Source organism: Pleurodeles waltl, chromosome 4_1, assembly GCF_031143425.1.
Source record: "Pleurodeles waltl isolate 20211129_DDA chromosome 4_1, aPleWal1.hap1.20221129, whole genome shotgun sequence".
NCBI lineage: Eukaryota > Metazoa > Chordata > Amphibia > Caudata > Salamandridae > Pleurodeles > Pleurodeles waltl.
The window spans coordinates 619736941-619759323 of NC_090442.1; positions in this window are offsets into that span (position 1 = coordinate 619736941).

Genomic DNA, 22383 nt, shown 5'->3' on the forward strand with positions numbered 1-22383 from the left:
TCAAGTCAATTCCATAATCAGACCTTTATTGCAGGAACGGCACCCCACGCACAACATTGTGTGGAGTAAACAGAAATGTACACCATGTTTGTCTCAATGGCACATGCCACCATTATATTCAGGTAACACTGTCAATGACTACAGACCCCACATCCCAATAGTGAATAAGTCATACAGTTATTATGCATTGCAGACAACATCATCAGTGAACAGTACCTTACGGTCACTAGAAGTATAGTTGGATCAGCTGGATCCTGGAGTGGACATCTTCCCCCTCTTCATCCTAACCATCACTCTCATCCCCTCTCACATGATGCAGGTCTGAAAATACAGCACCCTCCTCCTCCTTTAGGGGATAGCATTCCTCACAGCCACGTTGTGCAGCATGCAGCAGACCACCACTATTCTACACACCTTCTCAGGGCCATATCACAGGGAACCCCCAGAGAGATGGAGGCAACAGAATCTAGCCATCAGGAGACCTACAGGGCACTCTATCACCCTCCTAGTACGTCCATGGGCCTCATTGTAATTCCTCTCTGCATCTGTCCTAGGATTTCTGACAGGTGGCAGGAGCCAGGGCATGTTGGGATAGCCAGAATCACCTGCAAAAGTGTTTTGAAACAGGACTGTAACAGACTGCCATTACTTGCAGTCCACCTGGCTGTCAGCTATGTACAGAACTAGTGTCATACACACTCAACTATGAGCCATCATCTGTCCCCTTGTAGTTGATCCATCATGTGTGGTACCCTGCTGTTCCTCAGGACAAATGAATCATGGACTGATCCTGGAAACATGGCATTCACATGTGATTTGTACTGGTCTGCAATACACACCAATTGTATGTTCATTGAGTGGAACTGTTAATTTTCTCTTGGGGGGATGAGAGCTATGTGGGGGCCATCTATGGCACCTATCACATGGGGTATGTTAGCAAAGGCATAAAATCCAGACTTGATGACAGGGAGATCAGCCCTTTGGGGAAACTTCTCATATGTCTGCAGGTGTAGTACAAAAGCATCCAGGAATTTGGACAGGATGATGCTAAACATTGGCTGTGAGAACCCTGCACCCTTGCCCACTGTCACCTAAAATGAGCCAGTGGCCAGAAAATGGAGTACAGAGAGCACTTGCACTTCAGTAGTGATGGTATGCTGATTCCAATTTGCAGGTCTCAGTACTGGATCCAGTAATGCACACAGCTCATGAATTGTAGGTCGATTGAGTCTGTAGTTGATAATAATGTGATGTTCCACTATGGTCTCCAAATCAACAAGAGGTCTGTACACAGATGGGGCCCTCCCTCGCCACATGGGTCTGTACCTAGGGGAAGTGGAGAACACATGTGAGGGAAACATATACATATGCACAACATCTTGTGTATGAATAACTGCTGTACAATATGTAGGTTAGACACAAGCGATGTATGATGTACAACTGTAGGGACATGTATGAGGTGTAACGTCTGGACTGTTATGGGGAGTAAAAGAGTCATGTGCGCATGCGACTGAGGAATAGGGTCCATTGGGTCTGCGTGGGGCCCATGTCAATTAAATATCTGCGTTGTGCTAGCAAAATGTCAGCCCCCTGCCATCCAGATATGTAGCAGTGGAAGTGACCTCATTCCGCTGGTGGTTGTTGTAATGGCATAAGGTGGTGTTCACCGCCGTGCACCCATTCATTAGTTACATTGTTGTCGATGGGGAATCTGGACCTATCATGATCGGCGGTGACGGTGCACACCGCCGCGGAGCGTACGCCATGTCGTCACCCCAGGTGCACTTGACTCCCGAATCCCGTGCATGGAAGTACTCCACTGAGTGTGCTGCTGTGTCCTGACTCTGGTTACTCAAATGGCACGAGTCACAGGGGAAAGGGACTCGGCCTTCACCAAGGATGAGCTGGAGAATCTGGTGGATGGGGTCCTACACCTGCATGCCAAGTTATATTGGCGACCAGAGGCGCAGGTGAGTAGGCGGTTGACATGCATGGATGTGTGTGATAGTGGCACCTGGCTGTATGCATGTGTGGTCGGTATGTACCTGCACAAGCGTAGAATGTGTGGGGAGTACCGTGAGTGAGGTGGTGAAATGATCTTGTGAAGTATCTGTCCCATAGGGGAAGTATAGTCAGCGGTATCACAAAGCCATTTTCTGAACTCTGTGTTTCTTTTCTGTGTGCCCCATACAGGTCAGTACCCATCAGAGGAGGGCACTCTGGCGGGCCATCGCCAGAGAGGTGCAGGCCCTGGGGTCTACAACCGGTGGAGTACCCACTACAGGAAGCGGTGGGAGGACCTGCGGCGCTGGGCCAGGAAGACCTGCGAGGCCCAGCTAAGGAAGTCCTCCAAACGAGGAAGGGGTGCCCGTCAGGACCTGACCCCCCTAATGCGCCGCATTCTGGCGGTGGCAAATCTAGACTTGGATGGGTGCTTAAAGGCTGCACAGCAGCCACAAGAGGGTGTGTACCAACACCATATCATGCATCTTTGATGGATGTCTGAGGGTGCTGTCGGATGTATGCTGTCTAGTGCCAGGTACTAAGACAGATGTCTTACAGCAATTCGGGCTACATGTGCACGGAGATGTTTAGGGGCAGATCTGCAGTTCATCAGGTCCTTGTGTTGTGTGTCATGTGGGAGAAGAGTTGTATGCTAGGGTTGTGGACACTGGTCAGGGGCATAGGCATTACTATAGCTGTAGGTGCTGCCTGTTGGTGTATAAGCTGGGTGGGAGAATGAGTGAACCACATATGTACCTCCATTCAGGTATTTACATAGATCTCTCATGTTTTGTCTCCCCACCCCTGTACTCTTGTGTTGTCTGTGCACATCAGCATCATCTGGCAAAGGAGCAGTGGCACCGGCTAGTAGGGATGCAGCAGCCCATGGTTCCAAGGAGGCAGAGTCTACCGACGCCAAGGGGACCAGTGGGTTTGAGGGCGAGGGGAGTACCACGGGAGAGGCTACAACCACTGGCGGTAGTGACTCTGATACCTCCTCCGAGGGAGCTCCCTGGTGGTGGCAGACCCTAGTGGGCCCACCCATTCTGTGTCATCTTCCACCACCCACCATACCATCACCGCCCTCCCAGTTGCTCCCCACCCAGTTGCCTGTGCCTGCTCACCCACAAGGGTGGGTGTCTCCTTTGCCCCAGGTACCTCATCCCCTGCCCCAGTCAGCCCTGCTGCCCTCACGGAGGAGGCTAATGACCTCCTGAAGACCATCTCTGTAGGGCAGACAACCATTGTGAATGCCATCCAGGGAATATGTGACAGAACAACTAGGTCCTAAACAACTAAAGCCTAAACCACTACTGCCAAACAACTAAAAAGTCTCTACAACTAAGTACTGAATAACTACTGTCTAAACAACAATTGTGCCTGAATAACAATTACTTTTAAGGTAAGGTTTTCTTTACCTTTGATGGGTGTGGTGGGCGTGTGTGTAACTGTGCTCTTTCTTCCCTTGTTTAGTAGTTTGTGGTACTTACCGTTGTCGTCTTCGTCGGCGGTCACGGTTGTGGAGGTATATGGCAAGGAGCAGCACTGGCATGATTTCCAATTCTCTCTCCATGTCTGCTTCGGCGTCTTCTGTGTGCCTACGGTGAGTGTTTCCTTTTATTTGGTTTGTTTCCGCTAGGCTTTGCATGGTAGTGGTTCCCATTCCGGAACTGACGGTGGTCCTGTTCTTCATTATTTGTTGGGCGGGTGGGGCCTGTTGGAAATGGCCCTTTTTGCAGGGTTATCCCCAAACTTTTTGCCTTCTTCCTCCTATTTTTTTAGGTCTGTTTTTGCTGGTTTATTGTCTCTGTGCACTTTACCACTGCTAATCAGTGCTAAAGTGCAAGTGCTCCCTATAGAAATTGTACTGTTGATTGGTTTATCCGTGATTGTCATATTTGATTTACTGGTAAGTCCATAGTAAAGTGCACTAGAGGTACCCAAGGCCTGTAAATCAAATGCTACTAATGGGCCTTCAGCACTGGTTGTGCCACCCACATAAGTAGCTCTGTAATTATGTCTCAGACCTGCCACTGCCAGCTCCCAAGACACTACCAACAACACAGAACACATGCACTTCCTGATCCACATCAACAACAACTCCACCCTCACAGGTACATTAATCTACAGACCACCAGGCCCACGCCCCGCCTTCTGCGACACCATCGCAGACACCATCAGCTCGCACGCCCTCACCCCCACAGACTACATCCTCCTCAGTGATTTCAACTTTCACTTGGAAAACCTACAAGACCACAACTCTACCTCCCTCATAGACAACCTCACCAACCTCGTACTCAAACAACTGGTCACCGCACCCACCCACTCAGCAGGACACACGCTTGATGCAATTTTCACCTCAAGCCAACACATAGCCTACACCCACACCACCAAACTTCTCTGGACTGACCACCACTGCGTCCACTTCTCCTTCACCAAACCCCCCACACACCACCATCAACACACCACACCCTACTGCATGTGTGACAAGATCCCCACAGAATGACTAAAGTCCCAACTGGCCGACAACCCCCCCATGCCAACGACCCCAACACAGGAGCACACAACCTCTCCAAATGGATCACCACCTGCGCAGACACACTAACCCCCTCAGAAAACACATCGCCACCCGAAACATCAAGCTGAGAAAATATGACGACTAGAACCCTCTACAACCAACTTCTACACCCTCAAAACCACCATTCGCACCCATCACCAACTCATACGCACCGCCAAAAGAGATCACTACAAGACACGCCTTGACAACAACTCTCAAAACAGCAAAGAACTCTTCATCATCATCAATGAACTTGCCAAACCCAAAGACAGAAATATAGACCCCTCACACACACAGCCCCTATGTGACGCCCTTTCCAACCACTTCCTCCACAAAATCCTGGACATCCACAACAGCTTCATACCACACACACCCACCACACACACCCCTCATCCACCCAACCCAACCCCCACTCTTGACCCCCCACCACACTCTCCACCTGGACCCCCACCACACACGAAGAAACCTGAAAAAACCATGAACTCCATCCACTCCGGATCCCCCTCCGATCCCTGCCCACATCGCATCTACAACAAAGCCAGCCCAACCATCGCCCCCATACTCCGCAACATAATCAACTCCTCTTTCGACTCCGCCACCTACCCAGACCCCTGGAAGCACGCGGAAATCACCACTCTCTTAAAAAAAAAACAAGCCGACCCGGAGATCCTCTCCAACTACCGCCCCATCTCCCTCCTCCCTTTCCCCGCCAAGGTTGCCGATAAACTAGTCAACGCCCGCCTATCCAACTTCCTTGAAGCAAACAACACTCTTGACCCCTCACAATCCGGGTTCCACAAGAACCACAGCACGGAAACTGCCCTCATCGCTTGCACTGACGACATCAGGACCAAAGTCGACAAAGGCGAGACCGTCGCACTCATCCTCCTAGACCTCTCCGCAGCCTTTGACACCGTCTGCAACCTCACACTCCGCACACGCCTCCACAACATAGGAATTTGCCACAAAGCCTTATACTGGCTCACCTCCTTCCTCACCGACCGGACCCAGAGAATCCACCTTCCACCCTTCCACTCCAACACTACCAAGATCACCTACGGAGTCCCCCAAGGGTCCTCCCTAAGCACACACTCTCAACATCTACATGATCCCCCTAGCCAACATCCTCTGAGCACACGGAATCACTATCCTCTCCTACGTAGATGACACCCAACTCATCCTCTCCCTGACCCGCAACCCCACCACTGCCAAAACCAACCTACACGCTGCTTTCCTCGACACCGCCAACTGGATAACCACCTCAAGCTCAACTCCAACAAAACCGAGATCATCCTCTTCGGCCCCAACAAAACCACATGGGACGACTCCTGGTGGTCCACCTCCCTAGGCCCCGCTTCCACCCCCGCAAACCACGCATGCAACCTCTGCATCATCCTGGACCCCTCCCTCTCCATGACACAGCAAATCAATGCTCTAACCTCCTCCTGCTTCCACACAATCCGCACTCTAAAAAAATCCTTAAATGGATTCCCCCAGAGACCAGGAAGACAGTCACCCACGCACTCATCAGCAGCAGACTTGACTACGGTAACGCCCTCTACGCCAGCACCACACTCAAACTCAAATGCAAACTCCAGAGAATCCAGAACATAGCCGCACACCTCGTCCTTGGTCTCCCCCGCCACGAACGAATCTCATCACACCTCAAATCCCTTCTGTGGCTCCCCATAGACAAGAGAATCACATTCAAGATCCTCATCCACGCACACAAATCCCTCCACAACACCGGCCCAACCTACCTCAACGAAAGAGTGAACTTCCACACTCTCACACGTAACCTCCGATCAGCCGACCTCGCCCTAGCCACAGTCCCCCGCATCCAACGCACCACCACAGGAGGCAGGTCCTTCTCTTACCTCGCCCCCAAAAACCTGGAACTCCCTCCCACCAACCTTCGCAAAACTAAAGACCTCCTGCTCTTCAGAAAGAACCTCAAGACATGGTTGTTCGAACAGTGACCCTCCCTGAACCCCCTCCTGACCCCCCTCCCAAGCGCCTTGAGACCCTCACGGGTGAGTAGCGCGCTCTATAAATTTTTTTGATTGATTGATTGATTAACTTAGACTTGGTAAGTGTACACACTTGCCTGGCCTAAACCTTCCCTTTTCTTACATGTAAGGCACTCCTAAGGTAGGCCCTAAGTAGCCCCAAGGGCAGGGTGCAGTGTATGGTTAAAGTAGGACATATAGTAATGTGTTTTATATGTCCTGACAGTGAAATATTGCTAAATTCGCTATTACCTCTCATAGGTTAACATGGGGGTTACCTTTAAATCTGATTAAAGTCTAGATTCCCTTTGGGAGTGGATGGGCATGTGGAGTTTGGGGTCTCTGAGCTCACAATTTAAAAATACATCTTTTAGAAAAGTAGATTTTTAGAATGTGCGTTTGAAAATGCCACTTTTAGAAAGTGTGCATTTTCTTGCTTAATCCATTCTGTGACTCTGCCTGTTTGTGGATTCCCTGTCTGGGTCAGTTTGACAGTTGGGCTCCCCTAGACAGTGACACAAAGGGGGCTGGGGTGTAGCCTGCATATCTTGATTAGCCATCTGTGCTGGAGGGGAGGGGAGGAGTGGTCACTCACACCTGTAAGGACTGTGCCTGCCCTAACACAATGCTGTCTCCGACCCCCTGGTGAGTGTCTGGGGCCTGGCCTGGACAAGGAAGGATCTTGCAAACACTTGAGACTTTGCTTTGAAGTTTGCAAACTTCAAAGGCAGAACTGGGTATAAGAAGCTGACGCAAACCCCTAAACTTTTAGAATCTTTCTGGAATCAAGAGGAACCTCTGCCCAGGAGAAGAGCTGAAGAGCTGAAGGAGGAGTACTGTCCCTTTGCTGTGTTGCTTTGCTGGACTGGCCTGCAGTTGCTGCTTCTGCCTGAAAAGAGTGCAAAGGGTGAACTTTGCTGTGTGTCCTGCTTGAGTAAATTCTCCAAGGGCTTGGAGTAGAGCTTGCCTCCTGTTGGAAGTCTCAGGGACTCCCAAGACCTCAGTTTCCTCGACCTGCAGCAATTGGAACTGTGTGTTTTGTGCTGTTCAAGAGGATAAACCACTGCGACGCCGCCAACGACGCCACTGGCCTGCACCGTGAACTGCGGACGCCACACGGGGTCGCATTGCCCCGCTTCACACCACGACCCTGGTCTCACCGACGCCGTCATCGGACGACTTCACCGAGCCGCTGCTCGCACCGCAACCTGTGGGCCCCACACTCCGGCATCGCCTGCTCACACCGCAGCCTGGGCATCCCCAACGACGACGCTCCTGCTGACACCGGCGCCGCTGCCTGCACCGTGGCCTGTGGACACCGCTTGTGAGGTACACGAAGCACCGTCCCATCCCGCACCGCAGCCCCAGTCCACCGACGCCAGCACCATCTACTCCTGTGTCATCCCGAGGCATCCTGCCTGCACCGTGGCCTGTGGACACCGCTCGTGAGGGTCAAGAAGCACCGTCCCGTCCTGCACCGTTGGCTTGGGCCTACCGACGTCAGCGCTTCAGCAATGACGACGACGCTGCCTGCACCGTGACCTGTGGACTATGCACGTCGCACCGCCCCACTTCACACCGCAGCCCTGGTCTCACCGACGCTGCTGGACGCCATAACCAAGCCGCTGCCTGCACCGTGACCTGTGGCCACTGCACATCGCAGCGTCCCTTTTCACACTGCAGCCCTGATGCCATCCACGCCGGCGCACCTGACTTCACCAGCCTGGAGTTCGATCTGCAACGCGTGTGGCCTCAAGGGCCCAACAACTCCTGCACTGACTCCGGACGTGATGCTGCAACGTCAGTGACGCCGCCTTCCGGAGCTCACCGCGAGGATCACGACGCCCTGCAAATCCAAGGTACTGTTTGCGGGTCTTCCCGACACCGTAGCTGGCCCGCAAAGCCGCGGCCGGCCTGAACTGTTGGTTTTGTTGATCACGACACCGCGATAGACCCAGGTGGAGCTATTGACTTCAAGAAACTAGTTTTGAGTAAATCTTGCATAATTCATATTTTTCTTACTGTATGTTGGATTCTTATCGTGTTTGGTCTTGTTTTATATAGATACATATTGGCCTATTTTTTTTAAACTGGTGTGGTGTCCTTTTGTAGTGTTTTCACTTATTACTGTTTGTTATGTGTAGATGCTTTACACATTGCTTCTGAGATAAGCCTGACTGCTCGTGCCAAGCTACCAAGGGGGTGAGCAGGGGTTATCTGAGCGGGTATCTCCCTTGTCCTGACTAGAGTGAGGGTCCCTACTTTGACAGGGTGCAAACTGACTGCCAACTAGAGACCCCATTTCTAACAGGGCCTTTCCGTCGGCCTGTGGGTGACCTCTTCCGTCGATGTTGGCACTCCTCTGCTGGGGGTGAGTGGTTTTCACGCTGCCTGTTATTCATGTGCTTCATTATTTGGCGGTCCAGACCACCAGCCTGTTGGCAGTATTACCGCCACCGCCAGCGGTGCGGTCTTTCCCGCCATGATCATAATGACCACCTTAGTTTGAGAAGACAGTTGGAATTATACAACCTGCAATAACCTTATTCTTGTCAGTTTGATGAGAACACAGGATGAGCACGCCATGAATCTTGCAACATCCTCTACTCCAGATTCCCAAAACAACTCATCAATGGATTGTACCAATAGTAAAATCATCAGACAGTCAGACTTTGTTTCAAGCTCTCAAAATGAGGCCACCCAGTCCTAAGAGCCCTCCATAGAGTGTCAGCAGATGCAAACTTCAACAAGCATTTGCAATGCAGTGGATCTCGTGTTTGCTCGAGTTAGACCTATTAGCATTGTAAATTCCTAACTGGACTTTTGTTGCCACATAAATTGAAAATGAAAAGTAAAAAAGTTGACATAAGCAAGCCGATTCAAAGCGTCATGGCCGCCATGAGCGCAAAGTACAGGCACAAAAGGAAAAATAAGTTGGCTTGCAGTCAAATGTTTTGGCAAAAGTTCAATTATCCATGTAACAGGGTCGATGACCAAGGCGGTAACAGAACTGCCCCAAGGAGTGACAAACGTGAAGCATTTACCAATGACAACAAAAGATCTTTGAAAGGCAAGCCCACGAACGAGTGATAGTGATGGGCATGCAGTGGGCATGGTTAAAAGCTAGATAGATTACAACACTTCAGAGCTGTTGCGCGCTCGACCTAAAAATCTACTTTCTTTGCACTGTATAAAAAGGTCAGGGATGTAAGAAGGGGGAGAGAAAAAAAATCAAGAGTTCTCTTCGAAATCCCATAGCTGTGCTTCCATGCGGACTTATTCAGATTAACGTGCCTTCAAGTGAAAACAAGCATTTACAATGCAACGGGTCTCGCGTTTGCTCATGTTAGAGCTGATCGCGTTGTAAACTCCTAACCCGACTTTTCACCTATCGGGCAAAAGTGCATTTATGTACATAACCCGAAAAAGTTAAATCAACTATGTAAAGCGCTCGACTTCTGCCAAGCCGAGATCGCGCTCGTAAATTAGAAAAAAAGAAGTCCACGAGCCCGATGGAAAACAGCGAGCCTCGCATGTTTTCTGTACTTGGTCGCTGCGCTCGAGGAGGGCTAGCCACCGGAAAAGGCATGACGTATGTGTGTCTTCGACTAATGAAAGCAAGCAGATTTTATTAGGCAAGCCCACGAACCAATAAAAAACACTGACGTGAAGTTGACAGGGCTCCGAGCCCTTTTCTAAATACTAAAGTGTCTTGCTGCGATACGCGTGCGCCAGCGCATGCAACGCATGCTCGACCCTAAAAAGGCAATGTACAGTGACGTACACCAACTAAATATATGAATAACAAATGTAAACTTTAAGTTCTAAGAGTCACACCACACCTCCAGTGCTGAGCCCTTTATTTTGCTTCTGGGAAATTTTATATGGATGCCTCCAAAACATACTTCCACAAATGATCCTCAGGACAAATTTGCAACTTTATTTTTCCCAGATGCTAGGACTATAAAGTCAGTCAGGGTTTGTCATTCACCATGGGAGGGCCTGAGAAAATAAGCAAAATATTTTTTTGCAAAAAGGAAAAAGGTGCTCTGCTAGAATGTGCTTCACCATGGGAGGGCCTGAGAAAATAAGCAAAATATTTTTTTGCAAAAAGGAAAAAGGTGCTTTGCTAGAATGTGCACGCTTTCTTTTCTCAAAATTGCCTCAACCAAAATTGCATTTTGTGGATAGCCACTTGTAATGAAAAGCCAAAAGCACAGCAAACAGTAGATAATAGCACACCTCTTACCACCGTTTTTACACTTCTCCTGATAACACAGTACTCTGCTTATGCAGGTAGGCCTATTACACGGAATAAGAAAAGACCTAAAACTTGACTTTGTGAATAGAAGAAAAAATGCTTGCATAAGGGAGGCTTTTTTGGCCTTTGGCTTGCTGGTTGTCAGTAGTATTTGGGCCTGGGGTCAGCCAGCATGGAAGGCAACGTACCAACCTGAGATGTTTTTGAAAACTAGAGAATCCACGGTTGTGTGGCTTTTGTGGCTCCCATCAACATATCTTACCCAGAATCCCTTGCAATCCACAAACTAAGGGAAAGAACTAATGTCCTGACATCCATGTGACAGAAAGCAATAGAATGTGTGATGAACGCCAAAAGTCAAAGCATTCATCCTTATAAAATTGTTACCTCACAATGAAAGGGAGAAGGGTACCTACAAATGAAACACGTTTGTGATATTGCTGTATGTACCCAACCATATACAGGCAAGGAAAGGTGCTTTCAAAAAAGAAATCTACAAACCCTAATCCAGCCAGCAACGAGGATATATACCAAACCTAGATGTTTTTTTTAAAACTAGGGAACAAAGGCAATCCATGATGTGTAGTTTACATGGATTACATCACATTGTGGTACCAAAAATCCTAGACAAATGTCAACCTTTGAATTAATAACATTATTTCCCCACATTTAAGTGATGGAAAGTTATGACATTTTTGGAACAGGAGGGCAAAAGTCATCCCATTGGGATGAACCTTTCATACAGGACTTGAAGGGCCCCTTAAAGCAAACAAGTGATGGGTAAAAAAGATGCTTTCAAAAGAGATTCTTTTGAGATTTTCATTGGCTGCAGTACTTGGGCCTGAGTCAGCTGAATCAGAGGAAAATATACCAGACACAGACATAACCAAGCAGAGTCCAGGGTGTGTAACCAGTGTGAAACTAAGTATAATTTCCTCTAATCTTTGTAGCAGAAAAACATTGAAAATATGGTAAATGCCAAAAGTCTTGCCGCTTAGTGTTCACACACTTCTCTCATTAAAAGTAGTACACAACATGTGTGGGGGGAACTCAAAACATGACCATGTGAAGGGAAGAAAAATGTTTACAAAAGAGAGAATGTTGGGATGCTGTTTGGCTGTAATGCTTGGGCCATTTCCCCTGCAAAACCTACTAACACCAAACTTTTCAGAAAAATGGGGAATTCATGGCTGTGTGGCTTCCAAGCATCTCACCACTTTTTAAATACAGAATGCCTAAAAACAATTCCTACTTACTTTCCATGGGTTGCAGCTGCAGTATTTACTCTGTGAACGGGAACCCAACCAACACCAGGAAATTCTTTAAAATTAGGAGCCCATTTGACACCAGAGTGGTACGGCTTCTGTGTAACTTTCTTACAAAGAGTGCCATGCAGATGTCAAATTATGCCTAAATCTACTTACACCTTCTTTTCTTTAGGGGCATAGCTGTAATACTTGTGCTTGCGGTCAGCCATCACCTGGAGAATCTTACTTCTGACAACTAGAGATAATGGGCAATCCATTGTGTTTGATCTATACACAAGTTCCATACACTTGTTAGATTTCCTTGTGTCTAGTACACCTTCTCATACCCTTGAGGACTGATTGGGGAGTAAACCCCTAAATCTGTCCCCAAGGTGGTTGCTAGGACTTATGGCTTGCTCTATTTATTATTCCTAGGACTGGGCCTAAGCTGCTTATGATTTGACCCCAAACACCCACCACTATGACATCTGTTTAATATTTCTAGAGCTACATATTAGCTGATCTTGGATTGATCTCTTAAGCCCATTACTATGGTGTCTATTTAATACTCTTTGGGCTGGACCTTAGCTGAATCAAGGTTAACCACTTCAGATCTTCTCCTTTGGTGTCTATTAACCCCATCAGATTTTCTCCTTTGATGTCTTCTAGCATTACTGGGACTGCATCGTAGTTGCTTCATGGTAGAACCCATACACATGCCTCTGTGGTGCCTATTTAATATTCCTAGGGCTGTGCCTTAGATGATTCTCGGGTGGCCCTAAATTCAGTTCTAGGGTTTCTGTTTACAATTTCTAGGACTGCACATTAGCCACCTTTTGGTTTACATATAAATACACCACAGTGGCATCTATTCCTGCTTCTGGGGTCAACATCAGTTTCTTAATCTCCCAACAAAAGATCAGACCTGGAAGTTGTTTGCTTTAGGCTAAAATCAAAACTTCCTCAATTAAAATGACCCGTAATTTTCTTACCAATCACAAATTACTTCTGTAACAGCAAAGTATTTGTACTTTTATTGCTGTATAGCTAAGACCATCATCCAGCATGTAAAACTGTAGACCCATTGGACCTGCTCCTAGCAATGAGGTTGTGGTAGCAGGACTTCTTTTCCAGATTTCACCACCAATATGTAACTCAAATATTGGAACTTAAACCAGAGTTCTTGAAAACTGAGCTTCTTTCAGAATTGATGTTACCCCTGGATCCCAAATCAAAATCACAACTGGTATCTCAATTGATGGAACGATATCTACAAAGCCTGCCACTGTCACTCCAGAAATCAATTATAGTATTTTGTCTTTTTAACATATTTTATTAGTAATTCAAAGTTCAAAAGTAATGATATACATTGTCTCATCGCACAAAAGTCGATTTTTTGTCTCATGCTAAATTATGACATCATTACAATCAATATAATATTTACCATGATTCTCTGACAATCATAACGTAACTGAACATTCAAATGTAAGGGAGCAATTGCTCATTTTGACAAAAAGTAATCCACCTTTGTATTCTTGATAAATTATATTGAGGAACAGTCCTATAAGCCCCCCCTGACAAATATATAGCTTAAGTTCTTACTTAAGATAAGATTGCCATCTATTTAGATTACTTTAAATGTGCTTCTGCCAGTTAACCTTTGGGCTTCATATTGCCCATCAGTCATTTACTTTGCATGCCCAAAGGTGTCTACCTGCAGGACGCAGACCAATCTCTGCCCCTTTTGACCCAAGAATACTGGCCATACACTTGTAAACGGCTGCTTCTTATTCTGTAAATGATAGATTACCTTCTCGTACCATGTTATCTTGCAAGGTATACCAGACTGGTGTCCAGTATGACTGGGTTGACTGATTCATCCACAGAATGTATATCATATCACAAACAGGATGTTAGCATTAGGTTCCTGGAGAGCCCGCTTGTTAAGCTTCTGTGGGGATCTGTACCAATTCTGTTCAATCTTGAAATAGCTAAATTTCAGTTTGGCCTCATGGAGACCAGAATAATGCACCAATAAGATTTCCTCCCATTCTCCATCTGTATGGTCATCTTTTAGATGTGCTTGCTATCTTATTTTTAGTTTAACTTTTGTAAGTTTTGAAAAGAGGTGTTGAACTAACATAATGTAGTGACCCAACATTACTCCATTGATCCCTTGATACCGCTCTCCCTCCATTTGTTGGTATTGAACTATCAGTGATTCAGGTATTTCCTGGGGCTATGTTCATAGCATCCTCAGTAGACATCCCCTTAGTGGGGTGCATTTTCAAGCATGTTGTGTTTCAATCCTGAACTCCTATTGTTGGGCGGGTAATAATTTACGATGAACGTCAGTTATCAGAATTTCTATGGAATTTATAGCTTTGGCTTCCCAGTGCAACAATCCCATCTATGAAGGCACAGTGAGCTGTTATCCAGCATTTTGTGACCTACTATCCAGTCTGCATTATAGCTTGTACCATAGGAATGTTGGTAAGCTTTGAATGTCAGGATATCTCATACAACTCTCCCAGGTCTTTTTTATTTTCATTTATGTGCCTTTTTAATTGTACCCACAACAGTGTTTTTCTGTGAATGTCGTGTGTACTAGTTGGTTGAGGTGTATTGCCTTGCAATAATATTTTATGCACTGTAGGTTAATCCCACCCAATTCTCTATCAATAATAAACTATTGAGATTTCACTCTCCATCTCATCGACCCCCTTACAAGTGTTCAAATAGACTTGCTAATCATTCGGGGGAATATGAACATTTGGAACATTTCCATGATATAATTAAAGTAGGTTCCACCACCATCTTAACTGCTTGAGTCCCACCTCACATGGAGACATTCAAGTATGACCATCTGGTAAAGTCAAAGTTAATTTCATTATAAGTGGTAGGATAATATCAGTCACCATATCAATTACTCCATTATTCAGAGAAACCCCTAGATTTTAATTTTGTGCAGCATCCAATGAAAATTATAGCCCTATATCAATATGGATAGAGGCTATGCCTCTGTTCTTGATAGAGGCATAGTCTTTCTTTTCCTGAATTCACTTTGTATCCTAGTTTAGAGAAGTCTTCTTTTAAGGCCATTAACGTCTGTAATGACGTTTCTAAGGATGTCAGCATTACTAACATATTGTCTGCATACATTAGGGTCTTAATTTCTTTGGTTGCTGTGTTTAGGTCCACTATCTCTCTGACTAAGCTATGGCTGCCGTCTGAGGCTCAAGTGCAAGTAAAAATAATTGGTGGGGTGATAAGAAAGGTCCTGATCTGCTACCACATTGTATCTCATAAATTCTCACAGAAACCCTCCGTAGTTCACTTGGGCAGATGGGGCATGATATAGCTAGTAAACTTTAGCAATAAAATGATCTCCCAGACCAAATCATTGCAGAGTGGGGGGCATCAAATTCCATTTAAATGAGTCAAACACATTCTCAGTATCAAGAGATAAGGCAAGAGATTCATTATTTCCATCTTTAGTGAGTTTATGGAAGTGGTACCTTCCATAGCCTGCTTTCCAACATCTTTAATACCACTTTGATATCAACATTCAGCTGGGAGGTCAGACGATAGCTGACGCACTGTAATGGGTATTTGCCCAGTTTAGAGAGGACCGTTATGAGAGCTTTATTTGATAAGGAGGTCAGTGATCCTGCTATGTCATTTCTCCAAATGCTTCATAAAGTATATTAATACGTTTTTCCTTGGACCATTTATAAACCTCTCCTGAGAATAGTCTTCTACTTGCAATTGATTGTATGGTAAAGAAGTATTTCCGGTTTTTTCTTCAATAGTAAGTTTGCCCTCTTACAGCTCTCTTCCCTCCTCTGTAAGGTTTGGGAGGAGCGGCCCATTGAAAAAGGTTTCTTCCGAATCTGTGTTGTTTACCAACTCAGACTTATAAAGGTCTCTGTAGTATTCTGTGAACGTATTGGTGATTCCTTGTGGTATCAGAATGTCATCTGTATCTCTCTTTGCCGGGATGGCAGAGGGTGTCTCCCTCTGTCATAGTTGGGATTTTAAGGGGCTTCCCTGCCTTTTTGCTCTGCTGGTACTGTCAGTGTTTCAAGCAAGATACCACTTATTCAGCCTGTGAGGTGTGTAGGGTATTTAGGTGCTCAATCTGAGTTTGGCGGTCATTACCGAAGACCGCAGTGCAAACGGCAGCCGATAAACCACCAGCGATGGCAGAGTAAAGACTGCCGCATTACGAGTAACCAACACAACATCACCAAATTTGGACCAAAAAACAACACCTTCCGCCCAAATTATGGCATGAAGGAGGTGGCTGCACCCCCACCACTGCCACACTTAGAAAATGCCGCCCGCCAATTTCCGAGTCAAAAATCAGCATTGCGGAAACCAACACGGTGTTAATTCATTGGCAGGCCAAACCACTGCAGGAAAAAAAGTAGCGACCACCGCAGCATCACTGCACCAGAAAGGATAACACCAATAGCAACACCTGAAACACATACACACACCTGTCCACAGCACTACAAAAAAAAACCCACACATACCCAGAAACCCTTTGCAACTAGAAACCCTGACAGAGCGATAGAAGAGCACACTGAAAGGAGGCACTGCACCTAGATACCACAGGCACCATCATACTAAGCACGCATCACACAACACACCACTGCACACAAACACCAGAGAACACATGCACATACCATTGCACATAATCACAACTACAAACAGCACACCCAGAATCCCTGCACACCATACACCCCCACCTACAACACAACCACCATGGCACCACAAAAAAAATCCAGATTCACAGAGGAGGAGCTCAGGGTAATGGTCGGAGAAATAGTCAAAGTGGAGCCGCGACTGTTTGGAGCACTGGTCCAGCAGACATCCGTAGCCCTGAAGAACGACTTATGGCAGAGGATAGTCAACAGGGTGAATGCAGTGGGGAGCCATCCACGCACAAGGGAGGACATTAGGAAGAGGTGGAATGACCTGAGGTGGAAGGTACGGGCCATGGCTTCCAGGCACCAAGTGGCTGTCATGAGGACTGGTGGCGAACCCCCACCACCTCCCCCAGAAATGGCACCGTGGGAGGAGATGGTCTTGGCCATACTACATCCGGAAGCGCTGGCGGGAATTGCTACTGGACTGCACACTGGTAAGTACACTGTCCTCCTGGCCACCATGTACATGTGCACAGCATGTACCCCCACCACCTTCTCATCCCTTCAAACCACCCGAGCATGCACAATCCCATCATTGGCACTATACCCACACTTACGTGCCACATCTCCCTACTGACGCCATTCCCTCACAGCCCAACGTAGTGCAAGTATACCTCACACAGCAGAAAGTACCACAACTACCACAATGCAACACTCCCTACCCTTGCCTGACAGCTACTTCCATATCACATCTCTGCAATTCCACGTTAAACCATGTCACTTCCCATCACCGATATGTGGTAGGAATGCACATCAGTACATGTCAATGACAGTAGCAAGACAAATGTAAACTGTACTGCAAATTAGGGCCATTGCACCCTTCCTCTGATGGGAACACAAGCAGTGGACTGGAAACTGTCAATGCCATTACTGGCCTGCAAATACAGTGAATGAGGGAATACAACCATGTGTGTCCTCGCAAAAATAACATCATCTGACACAATACCTCTCATCTCAAAGGTCTCCCAAGTACTGACACACAGCAGAGGAGCCCAGTGACAGGAAGCCCAAACCTGGATGCAGCACCAATAGTGGAGGATTCACATTCAAGTCTGGATTCGGACAATGAACCTGGCCCATCAGGCATGAGTGGTCAGTCCACCTCCACCAGCCTCACCCTTCCCACAACTCAAACCACCTTACCTGTGACAGCCAGTGCACAGCAGAGTCCACCTACCGATACCTGTATCCCAAGGTCACATCAATCATCAGTGTGCCCCACAGGACAGGAGCATGAGTCAACGGTGCAAACCCAAGACAATGACGGTCCTGGTGTCAGTCGGAGGGGGCACACTGCACCAGGGGCACAGGGGGCAAGGGCCAGTGGGAGGCCAACCATGGGACAAGGGACGAGGCAGGTGCAGGACACTACTGGCCAGAAGGCTGTCTACAGGGACCTGGGAGCATACTAGGAAACCCAGGACCAGCTGGGCCAGATGCTCACCACCTTGCAAGACTCAAAGGCTGCAGGAGGAATACCACCAGGAGGCCAAGCAGCAGTGGCAGGCACACAATGCCACCATGGCCTCCATTTTAGGGGAGTTCAAGGAACTCAACTGCATCCTGCGGACATTCTCCACCCAACAGCAGACCACATCCAGTAGTCAGTCACCACCACTGCCCTCAACATCAGCACCTGCTACTGGAATGGAGGCACAGCAGGAGGACCCACAGGACAACAGCACCCCGACCCCTGCAGCTGAGGACCCCCCCCTGGAAAAGAGGTTGCCCATACAGACATCCTGCAGGACCCCAGGCCAAGACCAATCTCCCCTCCATGAAGTGATCCCTCTTTGAAATGTCACCCTAGTGTGCCACTGTCACACCCTGTTGGCTGTCCAATACCAAAGTCACATCATTCCGAGGCAAATGGACACAGGCCCATTGAACATAACAGCTGGACCACCCACTCTGTTCATCATTTAGAGCACTACCCCACTCCGCTGGACTGTGAAATACAACACTAAATAAACACCTATTATCACAAGTCATGGTGCATGTCTCTTTATTGTCAGTATTGCCAAATATGATGAAGAACAACAAAATAATACACAGGTCTACACAACCTAAATGTCCAAGTTACAGACGTAGTGGGATACTCTAGCTTGTGTGTAAGTACATCCATTTTGTTTTAACATCCACTGACAACTATGTCAACAGGCAAATCAGCAAGCCGACTGCAAACAGAGATGTCACCTGAAGAGGGATAAATGAATGGAATGAGTTACAAGGTTGTAAGGAATGTAATCCACAGTCATACATCAATAGCAGTTGAACACAAACACAGGATGATTATCCCAGCAGCTATGTTACACCATATGTAAGGGTCTGCATTGACATTCAGACATGTATGGGACAGGAAAGATGAAACATAGGTAACATCCTCAATTGCACAACTCCCTGAGTAGTCATGAACAGGTACTTGACACCCAGCAGATGACAATGCATGACATGCCTACGCAGTAGGACAAGACTGATACGTCCCCCTAACATATCCCCAAATAGGCAGCCTGAGGACCCAAAACCTTTAGTACAACTAGAAGGCTGTACCGCAATGGCACCAGCATTCCACAAATGAACTTAGCAGCTGTGCCTTTCCACTACCTATCATGGTGAGTCACCAACCTTTCAAGGTTGTTACCCAATGTGTAAGGCTCCATACACATAGGCGCACATACCTTGATGCATGCAAATACTGGCTACAGATTAGCTTCAGCAATACATCTCCCATGCGCAGATGATATGTAATGCAGACACACCTGTACATCAAGGAAAGTAGTGACGAATCATGTCAGTCCTGTTGTCATGTGCCTCATCCTCGTCAGCTTCCCCCTCAGTATCGGAGTCACCAGCCACAAACACTGCTAAAGCATTAACGCCCCCCTCCTCCAAAAGTGGGATGTGCCTTCTGAGGGCCAGATTATGGAGCATGCAGCATGCAACAATGATTTTTCCCTGGATTGTACTGTAGAGCACCACCAGACACATGAATACAACAAAATCTGGCTTTCAAGAGACCGAAAGTAAGTTCAATCACACGCCTCATCCGGCTGTGTGCCTCATTGTACCTGTTCTCCTCTAATGTAGTTGGATGTCTCACAGGGCAGGTTGGGGTATCTGGAGTCACCTGTGCGGAAAAGGAAACACGGCCATGGGTAACATTGCTAGGCAGAGTGCTGACTGTGTCATGAGGGGCATAGACGTCTGACATGGAGAGCAGTACACATACCTATGAGCCAGGCATGTGCACATGATTGAGTAGGGCATCCAGCACATCCAGCACATCCTGCAACACCTAACAGAAATTGAGCTGCAAAAAGCCTGCAGCCAGTCCCACTGTGCTCTGAAAAGAGCCACTTGCCAGGAAATGCAGGACTGACAACACCTGGACTGTTGGAGGGATGGCATTGGGATTCCTTAAACCCTGCAGGAGGTCTGTCTTCAACTGGGTGACCAGTTCCCTGATGCACAAATGGTTCAGTTGATAGGTGAGGATGATGTGGCGCTCTTCCATGGTTTAAAGATCTACGAGTGGCCAGTAAATTGGTGCATTCCTCATCAATCCATTGTGGCCAAATCTGTGTGGGGATACAAACCACAATCAAGGTATCTGTCACAATGTAGGCTATTCAGTATGACACACGACAGTCATTATGTAATAGTCATGCAAGTTGCCTGTAAAGTGAGTACACATTACTCCACCCTTCATACCTAACCAGACGATGGCACATGATTCCAGTGTGAATGGACTATCCAGGACATGTACACCTTCCCTATGTTTTACTATACTGATCAAATATGCTGACAATTGTTGTGACAAGTCTGTGAATGTCACTAGACACGCACTACATGTGTCTATATTCACCATGTCAGACTTGAAGTATGTATTTGTGACGACAGGCAGGTAGTTACGCTGTGTAAACTCAGGACAGTAATGTCACAGACTAAAATGGCATCCGCGTGTCTGGCATGCATTGGACTGCTGGAAGTGACCTTGTTCCACCAGTGGAAGTCACCATGGCGGAGTGCGGTCAGAACCGCTGTGCAAATCCTCATTGGATAACATTGATGTCAATGGGAGACTGGGACCAATGACGATCACCGCCGGCGGTGACGGTCATTTTTCGTGGGACAGCTCACTTGACTCCTGGTATTCGGGCTGGACAGGCCTCCACTTTGTGTGCTGCTTTGTCCTGTCTCTGGAGCAATGATGGCACGCACTGCAGGGGAAAGGGCCCCAGCCTTCTCAACGGAGGAGCTGGAAAAACTTGTGGAAGGGGTTCTTCCCCTGTATTGGCAGTTGTACGGAGCTCCAGGACAACAGGTCAGTACAACGTCCTTTTCCCACAAGTTGGGTGGTGTTTAACGATGTATGTGTGTGCACATTGACATGTCATGACTGATCAGGTCTGTACCATGCACATGATATGTGTGGGATATTGCCAGTGTTCATGAGCAGTGTTTGTTGTGTGTCGCCAAAGCTTACTGCTGGATTGGTATCATTTACATCTTGTCCCCTCTTTTATCAATGTTTCCCAATCAGGTCAGCGCCCACCAGAAGAAAGGGTTGTGGCGAGCAATCGCCAAGGAAGAGCGGACCCTTGGAGTCCATTGCCGGTTGAGCACCCACTGCAGGAAGCGGTGGGAGGACCTGCGACGCTAGGCCCGGAAGACCGCAGAGGCCCAGCTGGGTACAGCCTCCCAACGAGAGAGGGGTGCAGGTCGGACCCTGACCCCCCCCATGGCCCACATATTGGCAGTGGCGTACCATGATTTAGATGGGCGCTTGAAGGCAGCACAGCAAGTGTTGACTGTCAGGTCACTACTGCATGGTTGTGCACTGTCACCTTCCTTGGACTTGGAATGAACGTAGACAGATGTGATTTAGGGAATGTACAGTCCTGGTTGCCACACCCATGAAGTAGGAGTGTGTGAAGGTCGCTATGTTGAGCCATGTAGGATGAGAAGTGGTGGTACAGTGACACATGTTCAGCTGTAGGTATGGGTCTCTCGAGTCTGCTATCATGTCAATGGCTGCATCCTCCATCTTTGCGTGTACTGTAGTAGTACGAAGTGGTCATGATGGCACTGAATATGGGTTATGATAGGCATGTTACGTGAAGGTTGCAGTTGCATCACATCCTACATCAATGGATCTTCTGTACCACATGTACTCCTCACATTCTTATCAGTTAGTTAGTGTCCTGAGTCCCTCTCTGCTTAGATTAGTATCATCCTGTAATGGATGACATGTGATGAGGTAGAGTCCTGGGCTTGATTCTAGGAGTAGTCATTTTGGCATTGATGGGCATGTAGTTGTCTTCATGTAGGAGTTTGGTCTGCAGGGTTGAGATAGGTTTAGACATAGCTTGCATGACTCTATTTGTGAATGACTGCTAATTGGTCTAGTGTTTCGTAGGCAGCGACTGTTATCTGCATTGTTTGTATGAGAAGTGGGTGCTACTAGTTTCCTCCCTTTCTGTTTCTGCCACCCTCATTTTCTCTCTCCTCCTCTGTCTATGTGTTCAATAGCATCATCTGGCAAGGGAGGAAGGGCACTGGCAAGTGGGGATGCTGCAGCCCAAGGGAC